Source organism: Manis javanica, chromosome 9 (genome assembly GCF_040802235.1).
Source record: "Manis javanica isolate MJ-LG chromosome 9, MJ_LKY, whole genome shotgun sequence".
Taxonomy (NCBI): domain Eukaryota; kingdom Metazoa; phylum Chordata; class Mammalia; order Pholidota; family Manidae; genus Manis; species Manis javanica.
In genome coordinates, this window is record NC_133164.1 from 96,425,263 (window position 1) to 96,440,059 (window position 14,797).

A 14,797-nucleotide genomic window follows, 5' to 3' on the forward strand; every position below is an offset into this window, starting at 1 on the left:
GATGGTTAATGATGCTGTATCAGCATGCGGGACTGGTAAGGACACTAATATTGACATGTAATGATAGTATGGCCACAACTGCTGAGAATTAAAAATTCAGTGCATCCTCCTGTGCAGTGACTTGATGGAATGGAGTGGGCAGGCCTGCTTTGTTCTCGGTGGCTCAGTACAGCTTCAGGAGACCTGTCTTTGTCACCATCACCACCCATTATTGTGACTGCTTCAGAATCTATCATCATGATTACTTCAGAATCCAACACTTACAATATGCTTATGAAGTAGGTCTTAGCATATTAAGAGGTAGAGTAATAAGATGTAACAAGATATATGTCAACATAGATAGCAGAAGCTGTTTCTCAGGTCAATAACAGGTAGAAAGTACCACAGGATTCCAGAGCAGGAATGGGACAATCAGAAGAGATGCCAAGATGCCAGGCAGCTGGCAGAACATTAGGTAAGCCTTACAGAAGAGGCATGGGCATGTGCAGAGGCTGGACAATGGTGGGGCAATGATGTTGCTGTATTCTGCATTGGGAATGCTCTTTAGGCAAACAGCTGATGTGAAGGGCTCCTAGAAGAGAACACTGAGAATTAACATTGTATGAATGAAAATCCAGGCCATGAAAGGTTTCAAATTAGGGAGTGTGAACTTTGATTTGAGGCTAGAAGAAAATAAGACATAATACTCAAACAGTCCCCTTTCCTGGCACTAATCTGTCCTTGGTATGAAAGACTTCCTAGCAGGTACCAGATTTAGTCTTTAGCTTAGTTATTCAGCAAAGGGTTCTTTAATGCTTCCTGTGTGCCAAGAACTTTTCTAGGAGTCAAGGATAAAGCAGGAAATAGGACAGAAAAGGTCTCTCTCATTATGGAGTATATTAATCTGGAAGGGCTGCCAAAACAAAAACACCACAGACTAAGTGGCTTAAACAACAGAAATGTATTCTTTTACAGTTCTAGGGCTGGAAGTCCAAGATCAAATTGCTAGTAGGGATATTTCCTCTGAAGCCTCCTTTTTCGTGTTTTGTGGCTACCCTGCTGCTACCTCCCCATCACGTGGTTGTCTCTCTGTTGTGCTCACACCTTTGGTGTCATATTAGACTAGGGTCCCACACTAAGGGCCTCTTTTTAACTTTATTACCTCTTTGAAGACCTTATGTCCAAATATAGTTATAGTCTGAGGTACTGGGGGTTTGGACCTCAATATATGAACTTGGGGGGATTCATTCAGACCATAAGATTTTTTTTCAGTATGTATCAGAAATCTACTTTTTTAGAAATTCATTTTTACTATTATTTGAAAACAACTTAAATTTTAACAAATGATTTTAGTACATAAATTTGGTTTTATTTTTATATAGATTACAAAAATGTCTCTCATTATTCTTTAATGTGAAGGGTATTCCAAACCTGAAGAGAGATAATTTTGCACCTAAGTGTGTATCTTACATGTAGGGTGACTTGGAATAACATTCTAATAGTGAAAGCAGCCTCATAGTCTTAAAAAAATGAATTTCTAGAATCCTCCATCATACTTAAAATGCTTGAACCCAAGAGAGCACATAACTGATGTTCAGCCTGAGATCCTTGTTACCTACACAATAGACCCTTCTCCCCTTTACCAGCACCACTCAACAAAGCCAGGGCAAGAGTGAGCAACTATCTCTTCCACAATATGCCTGTTGTGACTTTTATTCTCCTCAAGAATTCTCTTGATGTGCATCATAACCTGATTTCTCTTGAGAGTGATGGGGACCAAGGACTAATATTGTCAAATGACCTTGTGTCCATGTACCCAAAGGATGGCCATGATCACAAGACTCACATAAGAATATAATAAGAGACAAATATGCTTTGAAAATAAATATAATATTTGTAACCTGAATTTCCTCGTCTCAGCAGTCTGTGGGTAAAATGAAGTCATATTACCATTAATAATAAAATGCTTCTGGCCTGTAGCCGCACCTGAAGAACTAGAGATTCTCATTCTTCATTCCCCTGGCCCACACCCCAAGGTCTTTGATCATCTTTTGGTTATTTCTGGGAGGCCCTAGGGTGAGTCTTTGCTCATGTTTGTTCAAGAATAAATGCACATCTGTCCTTTCTCTCCCAGCTCCTTGAAGGAGTCTACTTGCCAGGACATTGGAACAACATCTCTCTGCCACCACAACTGATGTCTTCTATGTCTTCTCAGAGACTGCTGCCTCCCTGCCCCAACCTCACTGCACCCCAATTTCCTCCAAACTTGGCCATGTACCCCTTGAAAACTTGGAAAGAATGTCCCTCTCTCCAAGGCTTGCTCTTCCTCACCAAAGCACCCAGACAGCACAGCTAGCACCCCGATCTCAGACATCTTTTGCTAAAATGTCCTCTGACATGGAGAAGAGGGTTCTTCCCACTCCTGCCTCAATCCCCAGATTCCAGCCCTCAAACACAACTCATAAAAATGGATGGCTACAATAATGAGTGGAAGTGGGGGTCAGGAATAACGTGTCTTCACACCCCCAAATTTCATTTTGGCCTACCTAATCTTAACCATACTGTTATATATAGGAAAACAAATTTTTACCATTTATAAAGATGTGACACCAATTTTTATATCATGTATTCTATTATTTAGACATTGGTTACTCAATTTCTGCCAAATATTTTCTGTTAGGATAGAGAAAACAATATTTATTTTGAAGATTTTTATATTAACAACTCGTTTAACTTATATCAATCATCAAATATTTTTAGTGCACCCAGTATATACAAGGTATTTTACTAAGAGAGCTCATTGATCATGTGCTGTGGGTAAGACAATCTTCTTTCTTCTTAAAATATATATTAAAATATTTGATCTCTTTCCTAAATATTTAGTGGCAACTGATTCTGCATATTTTCCTATATATAAGGAATAACTTTTTCCTTTGCTTCAAAGTTAGTATCAAAGATCAATGAAATACATAAGCCCTAGATAAGGAGTCAGCAGGTCACATGTCACGATGAAAAGGTGAATGACAAACATCCAGCCTGTATCACCTACATCCTGGGTCTCTGTTGGCCACCATCCAAGTGGACCTGTTAACTTTACAAAGCCAGGAGCTAACACCTTGCTTTTTTCATTTGCCTGAACATATTTGAGATACAGCATCTATTCAATCCACCTCAAACAGGGAGTCTAGCAAATATAAATGATCAAACTCATAGGTATCAGGTGGATAATTAATTAAACATTCTCTCTTCCACCATTTACTGTGTATGGCACAGGAAAAATTCAATATTTCAAAATGTTCCCCACACCTGGAACAGTAGGCTGATTTCTACATAAATCTATTTTTGAAAGACATATCAAGATGTATATTATTTTATCTCCAAAAATAAATTCCTCTAAAAAAGTCAACAGTGGTCCAGAAGAAAGTTCAAAGAACCATAATAGTCTTTATATTTATAGCAAGGAATCTAATGTTTCCCTAAGGCTCTGCTGGACAAATTCCAGCCCTTTAATAATCCATAAAGTAGTGATCATGGTCTGAAATCAATGGAAAAAGCAATGAGTATAGTGGTTTCTACATAGACTATTGATAATAATGATAAGAATTGTGGGCCACTACAAAATTTATGCTATATTCTACATTCACTATCTCATTTGAACCTTTCACAGTCCTTATAATAATATACGTAAGTATTGCTCTATCCATCTGAAAGTTGTGTAAGACTTAGAGATTAGATTTCAGGAAGGTAAGTGCCTTACCCAGGGTTATTAGGTCAACAAGGACTACAGGCCAGATTCCCTGACTCTTGTTTTCTTTCTGCACTGCAATCACTGTCTCATCTCGAAAGGCCATCACTGTTGCCCTCACTCTCCCCTGCCTAGTGTTTCCATCCTTTCCCCCTTCCAGTAATACACAGCCATACAGACATGAATAGTTATCATCAGATTATTTGTAACATTTTTATGTCAGCAGCCACCCTTGAACAGTAGTCTTACTTCTACACAAGGGAAGTCCTACAATAAGTTGTTCCTCCCCCTACAAAAATCTTTAAATGTCATTTATTAGAGCGCTCCTTCTAGCCTGACTAAATTTACCTTAAAAATAAAGGTATGCCCACCTCCCACAAATGTCTGTAAAAACTGGTCAAAATATATGAGAAATATTTGAAGAAGTAATGTCAAAATTTATTTTTACTAGACTCCCTGTTTGAGGTGGGTTGAGTATATACTTTATCTCAAATATGCCCAGAGGCAGCTCCTTGCTCTGCAAAGTTAACTGGACCTCTTTGGTGATGGCCAGCAGAGATGCACGGCGTAGGTGATGCAGGCTGCACGTCTGTTGCTCCACTGCTCTGAATATATAAACTGGTCAATAATTTCAAGAAATGGATAAAAGAAAAAGCAGAACTTAAATGTTCTCACACAAAAAAAAAGCTAAATATGTGAAGTGATGAACATGTTAATTATCTACATGGGAGGAATTTCTACTCTTTATGTATATATATCAAATTGTCACATGTACACTTCAAATATTTTGTAGTTTTTATCAATTACACCTCAATAAAGCTGATGGGGCAAGCAGCTATTTTAAACATGTTCAAGGAATTAGAAGAAAAGTGGTTATCTTGATTGACTAAATGGAGAATGGAAAATAAAACAGGATGATTCTAGAATGGGTAAATACAAATTGCTGAATGATAATATCACTGAATGGGTTAAATGGTGTATTGGAGAGGCAAAAGAAAGAAAAAACTTGAAGACAGATCAGAGGAAATGATCAAATCTAAAAATTAGTGGCAAAAATATTTTAAAATAAATGAACAGAATCTCTTTAATCTGTAAGTTAATATAAAGAGATCCAACTTACACGTAACTAAAACTGCTAAAAAGCATAATGGGATAAGAATGAAAAAATATTTGAAGAAATAATAACATTGGTAAAAATTATCAATTTTACAATCTAAGAATCTACGTGAATCCCATGAAGGATAAATATAAAGAGAAACACACCTAGGAACATCAGAGTTACACTGCTAGAAATGGAAAAACAATCATAAAAGCACCATGAAAAAAGGCATATTATATACAGGAGAACAGCAAAACAAAGGGACAGCCAACTTATTATCAGAAATAATGAAACCCAGAAAACAATGAAATGGCATCTATAAAGTTTTAAAAACGACAAAACAAGAGTCAGTGTAGAAGTGTATATCCATGGAAAATATCTGTTAAAATTAAGAATACAATGAAGACATCTTCAGATATATAAAAGATTAAAGAATTTTTGTATAATAACAAATGCCAAAAAAGATATTCATCCTGAGGCTAGCAACAACAGATGGAAACACAGATTTTGGAGAGGCATGGGAAATGGTAAATATGTAGGTAAATATAAAATTTCATCATTTTTCCTTCCCTCAATTTATTTAAAAGGCAACTGACTATTTACAATAAAAGTAGTAATATTTTATTGTGAGACTTACAATGTATGTAGATGTGAAACATTTGACAGTAATTGCACAGAGCATGGAGTGGAGGGAGTGAATAAATGAAATAATATTGCTGTAAGGTTCTGACATTTTACTTGAAGTGATAGAATATTAATTCTAAGAAGACTGTGACAAGTTAAGGAAACATATTGTAACACCCATCAATCATTTTTTTAAATACAAAGATGTACAGCTAAAAAGCTAGTAGATAAATTCAAAAAAATAATAAAATTATATTATATTTGGGTTAAAAGAAAGCAGAAAAGAACAAACCGAACAGCCACAAAAATAGATTGGGCAAATAGAAAACAAACCATAGCAATAATTACATGAAGTGTATTGAAATAGACCCTCACATAAATCTGTGATTTTTGGCAAAGCCTCAAACATAATTCAGTATGATCTCAACAAATGGTATTGAAACAAATGGATATCCATGTGCTCTCCCAAAAAAACGAACCTCACAGCATCTTCAAAAATTAACTAAAAATGAATAATGGACTTGAGTATAAAATCTAAAAAAAAGTATAAAATTGCTACAAGAGAGCTTAGAAGCAAGTCTTTGTGACATTAGTTTAAGCTAATTTCTTTGGTTACACCAAATGCACTGTTCATAAAAAAAGAAATAGATTAATTTGACTTCATCAAAGTTCAAAATCTCTCTTCCTTGCAAGACACTGTTAAGAAAATGAAAAGACAAGCTGCAAACTGAGAATATCTGGAAATTCTTTTCTGATAAAAAGATTTGAATCCATAATTTATAAAGAACTCTCAAAATTCATTAATAAATACAGAACCCAATAAAAAAGGAGGGACAAATAATTTCAACAAATATTTCACCAAAGATATACTGATAGTAAAAACAATCACATAAGAAGATGCTCATCATTAATTTTAGGGAAACACAAATTCAAACTCCCATGAGACATTATCACACATCTATTATAATATGCGTAATTAGAAGTATTTCACATAGTAAGTGTTGGTGAGAATGTAGAGCAACTGTAAATTATTTATATTTCTGATGAAGATGTAAAATGATATAACCAGTTTGGAAAGAGTTTGGCAATTTTATAAAAGTTTAAACATACACCTACTATATAATCCCACCATTCCACTCCTAGGTATATACCACAAGAAAAAATGAGCACACATGTCCATAGAAAGACTTGCATGTAAATATTCATAGCATTCTATGTCTAATACCCAAAATTGGAAACCACTCAAATACTTATTCACAGGAGATGGATAAACAAATTGTGGCATGTCCATATAATGGAACACTACTCAGCAATAAAAAGGAATGCACTATTCATACACACAAAATACGAATGAATTTCAAAATAATTAAGCAGAATGAAAAAAAAGCAGATAAAAAAGAATACATATTGTATGATCCCATTTATACAGAATTTTAGAAAATGCAAACTAATCTATAATGACAGAAAACAAATCAGAGCTTGCCTGGTAATGGGGATGGTACAGGAAAAGACAGGAGGAGAAGGTTGCCAAGTTTTGTTAATAATGGATATTTTTTTAATCTTGATTGTGATGACAGTTTTACAGATTTATACATATGTCAAAATGTATCAAGTTGTACACTTTAAATATGTGCATAAAATGTTTATGTTAATTATACCTCAATGAAAATGTTTTTTAAAAATAAAATGCTCATGCTAACATTGCTTGTAAAAGCAAAAATCTAAGCAACAGAAATGCCCGTCAAGAGTAAAACAGATCATTTGTTATTAAATTGATTACTATACAGCAATAAAAAAGGAAGAAACTATAGTTACATGCAAAAACATGTATGAAACTTCAAAACAACAAAAACCTCAGAACATATATATGACTAAAAATGGCAAATCACAGAAGTATAAACAATAATACATTACAGGTATAAAAATAAAAAATAGAGAAAATAAAGCAATATGTTGTTGGGAATATCTACAACTACACAATTCAGATTAATGGTTCTTCTAGGCAGGTGGAACAGGAATGCACTGAAGCTTCAAAGGGCCCACAGGGTATCTCAAATTTAATTGTGATGTTTTAATTTTTAAACTGGGTGTTGGCCACCTTTGTGTTTCTTGTCTTGTTATTCTTTGCACTGTAGACATGTTTTGTAAGTATCCCTTTTTATTTACTCAGTATTTAATAAAATACATTAGCAAGTCTTAGAACTTGAACACTTGATTTAAAAGGCAGAGGTTGTGCATATACTGTCTAGAAAAGGCGTACTTAGAAAGACCAGAGAGTTTGAAAGTACAAGGATGGAAAAAAGATAAGCCATGAAAACAGTAAGTATTAAAAAAACAAAAGCATAAGCATATTTATATCAGTCAAAGCAGACTTTCAGATAGGAACATCATCAGCAATAAAGAAGAATATTTCATAATGATGAAAGAGTCAGTTCAACAAAGTGGGTGAAGGGCTGAAATAATTATTTGCAAACACAGGGGCAAACTGATTGAATAATAAGTCTTCAGAGTCCTTCTTTGGTCTCTCTAAAAAGCAGAGTTAGGACCTGGTAGGACCATGGCTCTGTCAGCTTTGCTAACCCACCATGAAGCTCTGAATTGCCTACATCTAGATTTCTTCTACTTCATATTCACAAACTTCTGTCCCTTTCTTGAGAGAGAGAGAGAGAGAAACAACCCTACAATGACAATAAAAAAGGAAGGAAAAAATGTGGGAGGCATTCATAAAGCAATCAGTATCATAAATAATTAGCATTTAATAGTTCATTATAATATCTGAACATTTGCTTGAATTCTAAAGATAAGTTGCATAGACTATGAACTTTTTATTTCTGCCTCATTTGCAACTGGCTATTCTGCTTGGATATTTTTTCTCTCTTTGATTTTATGTTTGCCCCTAAATCAGGAGTACAAATATTGAACTTAAAAATAAATTGATACATAGTTGAGCCCATGTGTGATCAGAAAAATCGAAATCATTTTTCTTTTCAGACAAAAGTATTAAAATGAATTGCCATCCTGGCTAAGTGGAGACATTACAGTGTCATGAGTAATATTCCTAGTTGCTGCAAAAGGCTGCAGTATTTGCTGATTACTCTATGGTAACTATGTCAGAAACAGGGCTTGGGGACAGATTTCATCTTCTAAAATTATTTCCACTAAGGAAGAGAAGCTGGCACCTTGATGACTGTCGAAGAATAAACAAAACAAAATAACTCAGGCAACTGACATAGGCTGGGGATTAGTACAAACTACCAGCTTCACTGGCCCCTGTCCATCTAGGCTTCTCTCTTAATTTACTTGCTGATTTATACCATGGATGGATTTATCTTTTTCTTTTCCCCAGCTCACATATCAGATTTTCAGAGTTGGATTATTTTTTCTCATTCCCACTCTCAAGAGAAGGAAGTAAAGATCCATATAACCTGGGGTTCAGTCACACAGGGGTTGCTCTATCTGCATGAATATCCTCTCCCCCAGCCATTATAACCATGGCAATGTGAATGGCTACTGGCCACTGAGAGGCTGGTCAGAGCTAAAGACTCTAGTCAAACATTAATATTATTTCTAATATGAAAATACAGATATGCAAGCAGTGTGTAACCAATTGCTCACATATATTCTGTCAACTGAGGTGTATATATGTGTGTGTGTGCATTTTTGTGATTTGTATAAACCATACACTAAAACTTATAATATCATTTAGTGGCAGTACACACATGTACAGAGAGGGAGTTTAGCAATGCAAATATTTTCACTATTCATAATTTCAACAAATATGTGTTCATTTGACAAGAACCTGTGATGCATCAGGCCATGAAAGCTATAAAGAATTAGTCAGACTCTCCTCTAAGCATCTTATAACACAGGGGCAGAGATAAATCAAGGACTCTGAAACCTTACTTCCAAGTGGAAAGTGATATATACAAGAAGACAAGTATAAGATGCCAAAGGAATCTAAAAAGGGGAACAGTATCTTTGAGGGTGCAAATTATAGAGGAGAGACATCAAGGAACATTTTATGAAAGAAGTATTTTTTGAAATGGGCTGGGTCTGGTTAGATTTCAGTAGAGGCAACTGGTATAGATAACATTTCCATTAAAGCAAACTGTATGAACAGAGGTATGGAAATAAGAGAGAGGTGCATTGTCAAGCATGTGGATTTGTCTAATTTGAGCAAAGCGCAAGTTTACAAAAGAGTTTTGGGAGATGAAGCCTAGGCTATGGGAGTTTAAAATAAATGTGAAAGCCGCTAGGGAGCTATTCAAAGAATTTGAGTATGGAGATGACATGCACTGAGAAACAAGTTTTTGTCTCATTTATTTCTGTACTCCTCAATACGCAGGAAAGATCCATGTACTTACTTAATAGATGTCCAATAAAAAGTAAGGTTTATAACTTACATTTATTGAATACATATTATGTGGCTGACCTTGTTTTCTAAACACTTTACACATAGAAGCTCATTTAATCCTCACTGCACCCTGATGAGGTTTTTGAAATAATTATCTCTATTCTATAGATGAAGTAACTGCAATGTAGCATTTAAATTAAAAACTTAACCAAAGTCACGCAGTTGTTGACAACAGAACAAGGACATAGGCCAAAGTCTTAACTAGTGTTCTCTATTGCCTCTAAACAAATAAACATCTATTAAATAAATAAAGACCTTCACACCTTGAGGAATAAGACATTATTCTCTTTTATCTAATGATTAGATGACAAATAAAATTAGACGCCACCCACCAGACTAAGTCAGAGCCTTAGCTGTTATGTTCTCAGTGACAGAAAAGAGGCACTGTTGGTTTGAGTCAGATTCCTGCTATCACCAGAAGGAAGTGGTGTGTTGTTATTTTGCTTTGTTTTATCACTGAATCCTACAAGATGTGCAAAAATAGCTCCCAGGTGCTACTGCTAGGCAGCAGCCATCAAGAGCTGACCATCCATTGTGATCTGACTGGAGTATGGCACCCCCAGCTGGGCACTGTGAATCTATGAGAAAGACACAAGAATCTGCAAATGGCCTGTGTAGAAGGGAAGGTGAAACAGAACCTCTGGGGGTCCTTGGGATGTGGGAAATTGCCTCCTCTTCGGCATGCATAATCAGAATGTCTGCTCACACTGGGAGGAGAAAATTATTCTGCTATTGGTGGTGAGGGGAGGGAGGAAAGGGAGCGACCATGGAGTGATTCGAGGTTGATTTACACAGCCAGAGAAAGGGAAAGCAATTATTTGCTCTTCATAATTATAAAGACATCTTAGTTGGAACACCTAAGTTCAAAAAGTCATCTTTATCACTTTATCTTTGAGGTTCCTTTTTCCTCTTCCGAAATAATATAAATGCCTCAAATCTTTCTAGGAAGACATGGCCTTAGGGCTTCTGAAAAGGGGCACCAATCGAGCCATGACAGGAAGTACCTACCGAACACTCCCACTCAGGTCCACTGTGTTAGGAACTAGAAGACCCTGTGGCAGTGTGGCAAGAGGAAGACAGCATGAACTTTGACACCAAGTCAAATCCTGCTGCAGCTCTTAGTGGCTGAGAGGCCATGTACAAGGCTTTCCAAGACTCTGATCCCGTTCATCTCTAATATGGAGACAATAATAGCATCCAGGTGATAGAGCAGTGAGGAATAAGCATTAAAGTACTCAATGAATCCCTGTGTGCATGAGTTTCTAAGCAGTGGTCAAATGTATTTCAAATTAAGCTATTGTTAAAAATTTGTTTCCATCATATTTCCTTAGACTATAGAGCCAGGTTATTAGGACTCAATATCCAGACACACCCATCCATAACAGCTTCATCAGTGGGATGAATAATCCTTTGTCAACTTGCAATGTTTGAAGGAAGGAACGAGCCAACTCTTTCCCTCTTACTTCCTGTTTCTGGCTTCACTAGGGAGGAACCAGAGTTTTTAGGGAAGCATTAACACAAAGTTTTAGAATTAATTTAGGTGAGATCAAACAATGGGGTAACAAAATGATACTGCAAGATACACCTTCCTTCCATAGAGTTTGTGTATTACTTTCCTATTGCTTCTGTAACAAAGTACCACAAACATAGTGGCTTAAATATTATACAGTTATTATTTTATAGTTCAGAAGGGCAGAAGTCTCACTGGGCTAAAACCAAGATGAAGGCGGAGCCTCCCATGTTTCTTCTTTCTGGAGGCTCTGACGGAGATTCCACTACGCGCCTTTCCCATCTTCTAGAGGCTGCCCACATCCTTGGCTGGTAGTTCTCTCCCATCTCCTACAATAGCAATGGCATCAGTCCAACCTCTGCTTCTGGCATCCCCGCTTCTGACTCTGTAGCTTCCCTCTTTCCCTTGTGAGAAGCCATGTGATTACAATGTATCCACCAAGTTATCCAGGACAATCCCCTTATTGCAAAATCCTTAACTTAATCACACCTACAAAGTGCAAAATCATTTTGTAATATAACATAATGTATTTATATTACAATGTAATACATCTACATATTCTAACGATTAACTAGTTTTCTCCACTGCCTCCTAACAAATGTTTATTAAAGAAACAGCCATGTGGGCATCATTGAGGGTCATTATTCTGCCTACAACATTGTTTTGTTTTGTTTCCTTTTTTCTTTTTTTCTTGCTCCTGGACTTAAAGATGTCATTCCAGTCTTTGAAATAATTCTCACCATGGGGTAGAGTTGCTTACCTAGTGAAGAAAATACTCTGAGCACACCTGAAAAGTGGACTTTGATAGCATTGGTGAGGCATACGTTTCTGCAGAGCTTTTTTTCCCTTTAGACCTGAGCTCGGCAGCTCTTCATATTGGCTTTCTAAAAGCAGCCCAAACTCAGGTAAATACATTCTCGAATTACTTAGAGAATGTAACCTCCCAAAAGGACAGAGATAACAGTGACCTTCTATCCCAGAATTTGGGCCTTGTGTTCAAACACTTAGATGTAGTCCATATGGGTTGCTTAATAAACCAGAATATTTATGTTTTGGTCACACATATCCTATAATAATAGCCAAAGAAAAATAGTCCTGAGAAAGACTTTTATTATCTTTTATTTTACCCTCTAACATTTAATTCCGAGCATGGGAAGAATGCCCACACTGAGCCAAATTTCATATTCATTAACATAATTGTATATTAGTGCTATAGCCACCGTCTCCTACTCCACAGCGAAAATGATCCTCTTCCTGTATTACCATCAATAACAACACAGGGATGGCCTGGCTGGGACTGACCAGACTGTAACTGAGCTCTGGGTCCCTAGGGCAACAGGGTGATTTTTATTTACAGTGACAAGATGATCTTTACACTTGTTTCTCTTTGGACTATACACACACAGCTCTATCCATAAGCCAAAATAGAGCCAGGCTGGCTCTTTCTGCTCTGCACTTTACTTAGCTGACTAGGTGTCAGCATTAATTTCTTGACTGTGCGGAAGTTTCATCTCTCTTGCCCTAGGGATGTTTTCTTGACCTCTCCAATCCTGTGATTGGGAGCGGTTTGGTCTTTTCTCATAAGCTCCAAGCATTTTCTTTCTTTTCCATTGCAATTATTATCTCCTGTGACATTTACAAGGACCCATTCTGCTGTAGCTAGAGCTATAAACATGCAAGGAGCCTCTGTGACCCAGAATTCTTTTCCGCTTTAACATGCCAGTTAATAACTATAGGGGCTTTCAACATGAATTTGTGTTTTAAGCCCTCTGAATAAATGTCCAGCTTCAAAGGCAGCCAGCCAACTGTGCTTTCTTAGTTGGACTCTTCAAGAATATGTTTGAAAAAATTACAATTAAACATAATTATGTAAATAACACATTTATTTGGTTAACTCTACAAAAACCTTCATGTGTATTTTTTTTAGTTGTAAGTGAATGAGGTTTACAAAATGGCTGGAAAAGAGTTTGTACTGTGGTTAATTTCAAAGCTCAGGACAATGGTGAAAACAGTGTTTGCTGGATGTGAACGGAACTTGGACCACTAATGAGTTGGGCCATCTTTAACTAGACTCACTTCTTAGAACTCTGTTCTCTTAATTTGCAAAAGAAATTTATTGGTCTAGTTCATCACTAAGGTTTAGTTCTAATATTCTAGAAAAAATAACTACCTAGCTCCTCTCAATCTTTATTCATATTTTCTGTGGGAGTGTTGCTTGCCTGTTAGAGTTGAAAGTTGAAGAATTCAGCAGCAGACTACCTCTTCTGTGTTCAGTCCTGTGGACCTCAATGTTCATGTGTTTTTACTACCTAACTAGAGGCAAGAACAAGCTGGTACCAGCAGGCATTTGGCTTTATACATGAAGACATTCATTCAGAAGCCTACATGTTTTGAAGGGGAGTAATGAGAACAAGTTAGTCCCCATGTACAAATGTATTAAGATGCTGTGGGAAAAATGGAAGTTCCTATGGTCAGGATCCTCACCTGAACCTAAACCACTTGATGATGTAATTAGCTTTCTGCTAGCCTACTGCTCATACCCCCATTAACAATGAGCTGTGACTGACTGAGTCACTATATAAAGAGCTCTGCGCAGTGCTCTGGGAGGAGAAAGAGAGGAGGTGGATTATGGACCTGCAGACTGTTGGATGCAGATGTGATTCTAGTGCTCAACCTACCGGGGGAGGGGGTGGGTCGTGAGAATAAAACTGGGTATAAACCCTTTAACCCCAAGAAGGTTCCATTGTCATTTCTTGGTCTCACTGAATCTATAGTGAACTTGCCCCGGGCTGAAACCCTCAGACAAAACAGCTGCATTCTCCACAATACCATGACTTTGGTTCACAACTTTATATTCTAAAAATATCTCAGTATAAAATTTTGGAGAGTAAAACTTTGTTTTTAAGCAAGATAAACACTATTTGTCAAGGGCACTATAAGTTATCCATTTTCAAAAGCCCACTCTGTTTTCCTGTCATTGTTTTTTCTCTCTTAGATTTTCCTGAAATTAGGAGAGAAATTTGCCCATACCCTCCAAAGATAGTTTGTATTCAAAGAGTTTACTGTGTTCCTTAGCCCCTACTTTGTGCAGCAGTGTCCACCTGCTGCATACCAGTGTTAATACGCATTATGTCTCTCATTCCTCAGGCAGTATGTGTCCTGTCAATTATTCAAGCCACATGATGCTACATAATTCCTGTCACATGGGAGGGTGTGGATAAAGTGAAGGTTCCTGTGGCCAGAATTCTCACCTGGCCTTGGTCAGCTAACTCACTACACATGTGTGGGCAATACATTGTTATTGACTCTATATAAAGAGTTCCAGTCAGTGAGCTCGGCTGCTGCATGGCTGCAGGAGAGCAGAGACTGGAGTGGCAGCAGCACTGAGGACAGAGGCTCAGATGCAGAGACTGGCTTGCTGCATGC

General features: G+C 36.9%; 1 long non-coding RNA gene across 1 annotated transcript in view; it reads right to left on the bottom strand.

Annotated features, from left to right (window-relative positions):
- LOC140843541 (uncharacterized) overlaps nucleotides 1-14,797 on the bottom strand; it is a 235,822-nt gene that overhangs the window by 79,810 nt on the left and 141,215 nt on the right. The window lies entirely within an intron of this gene.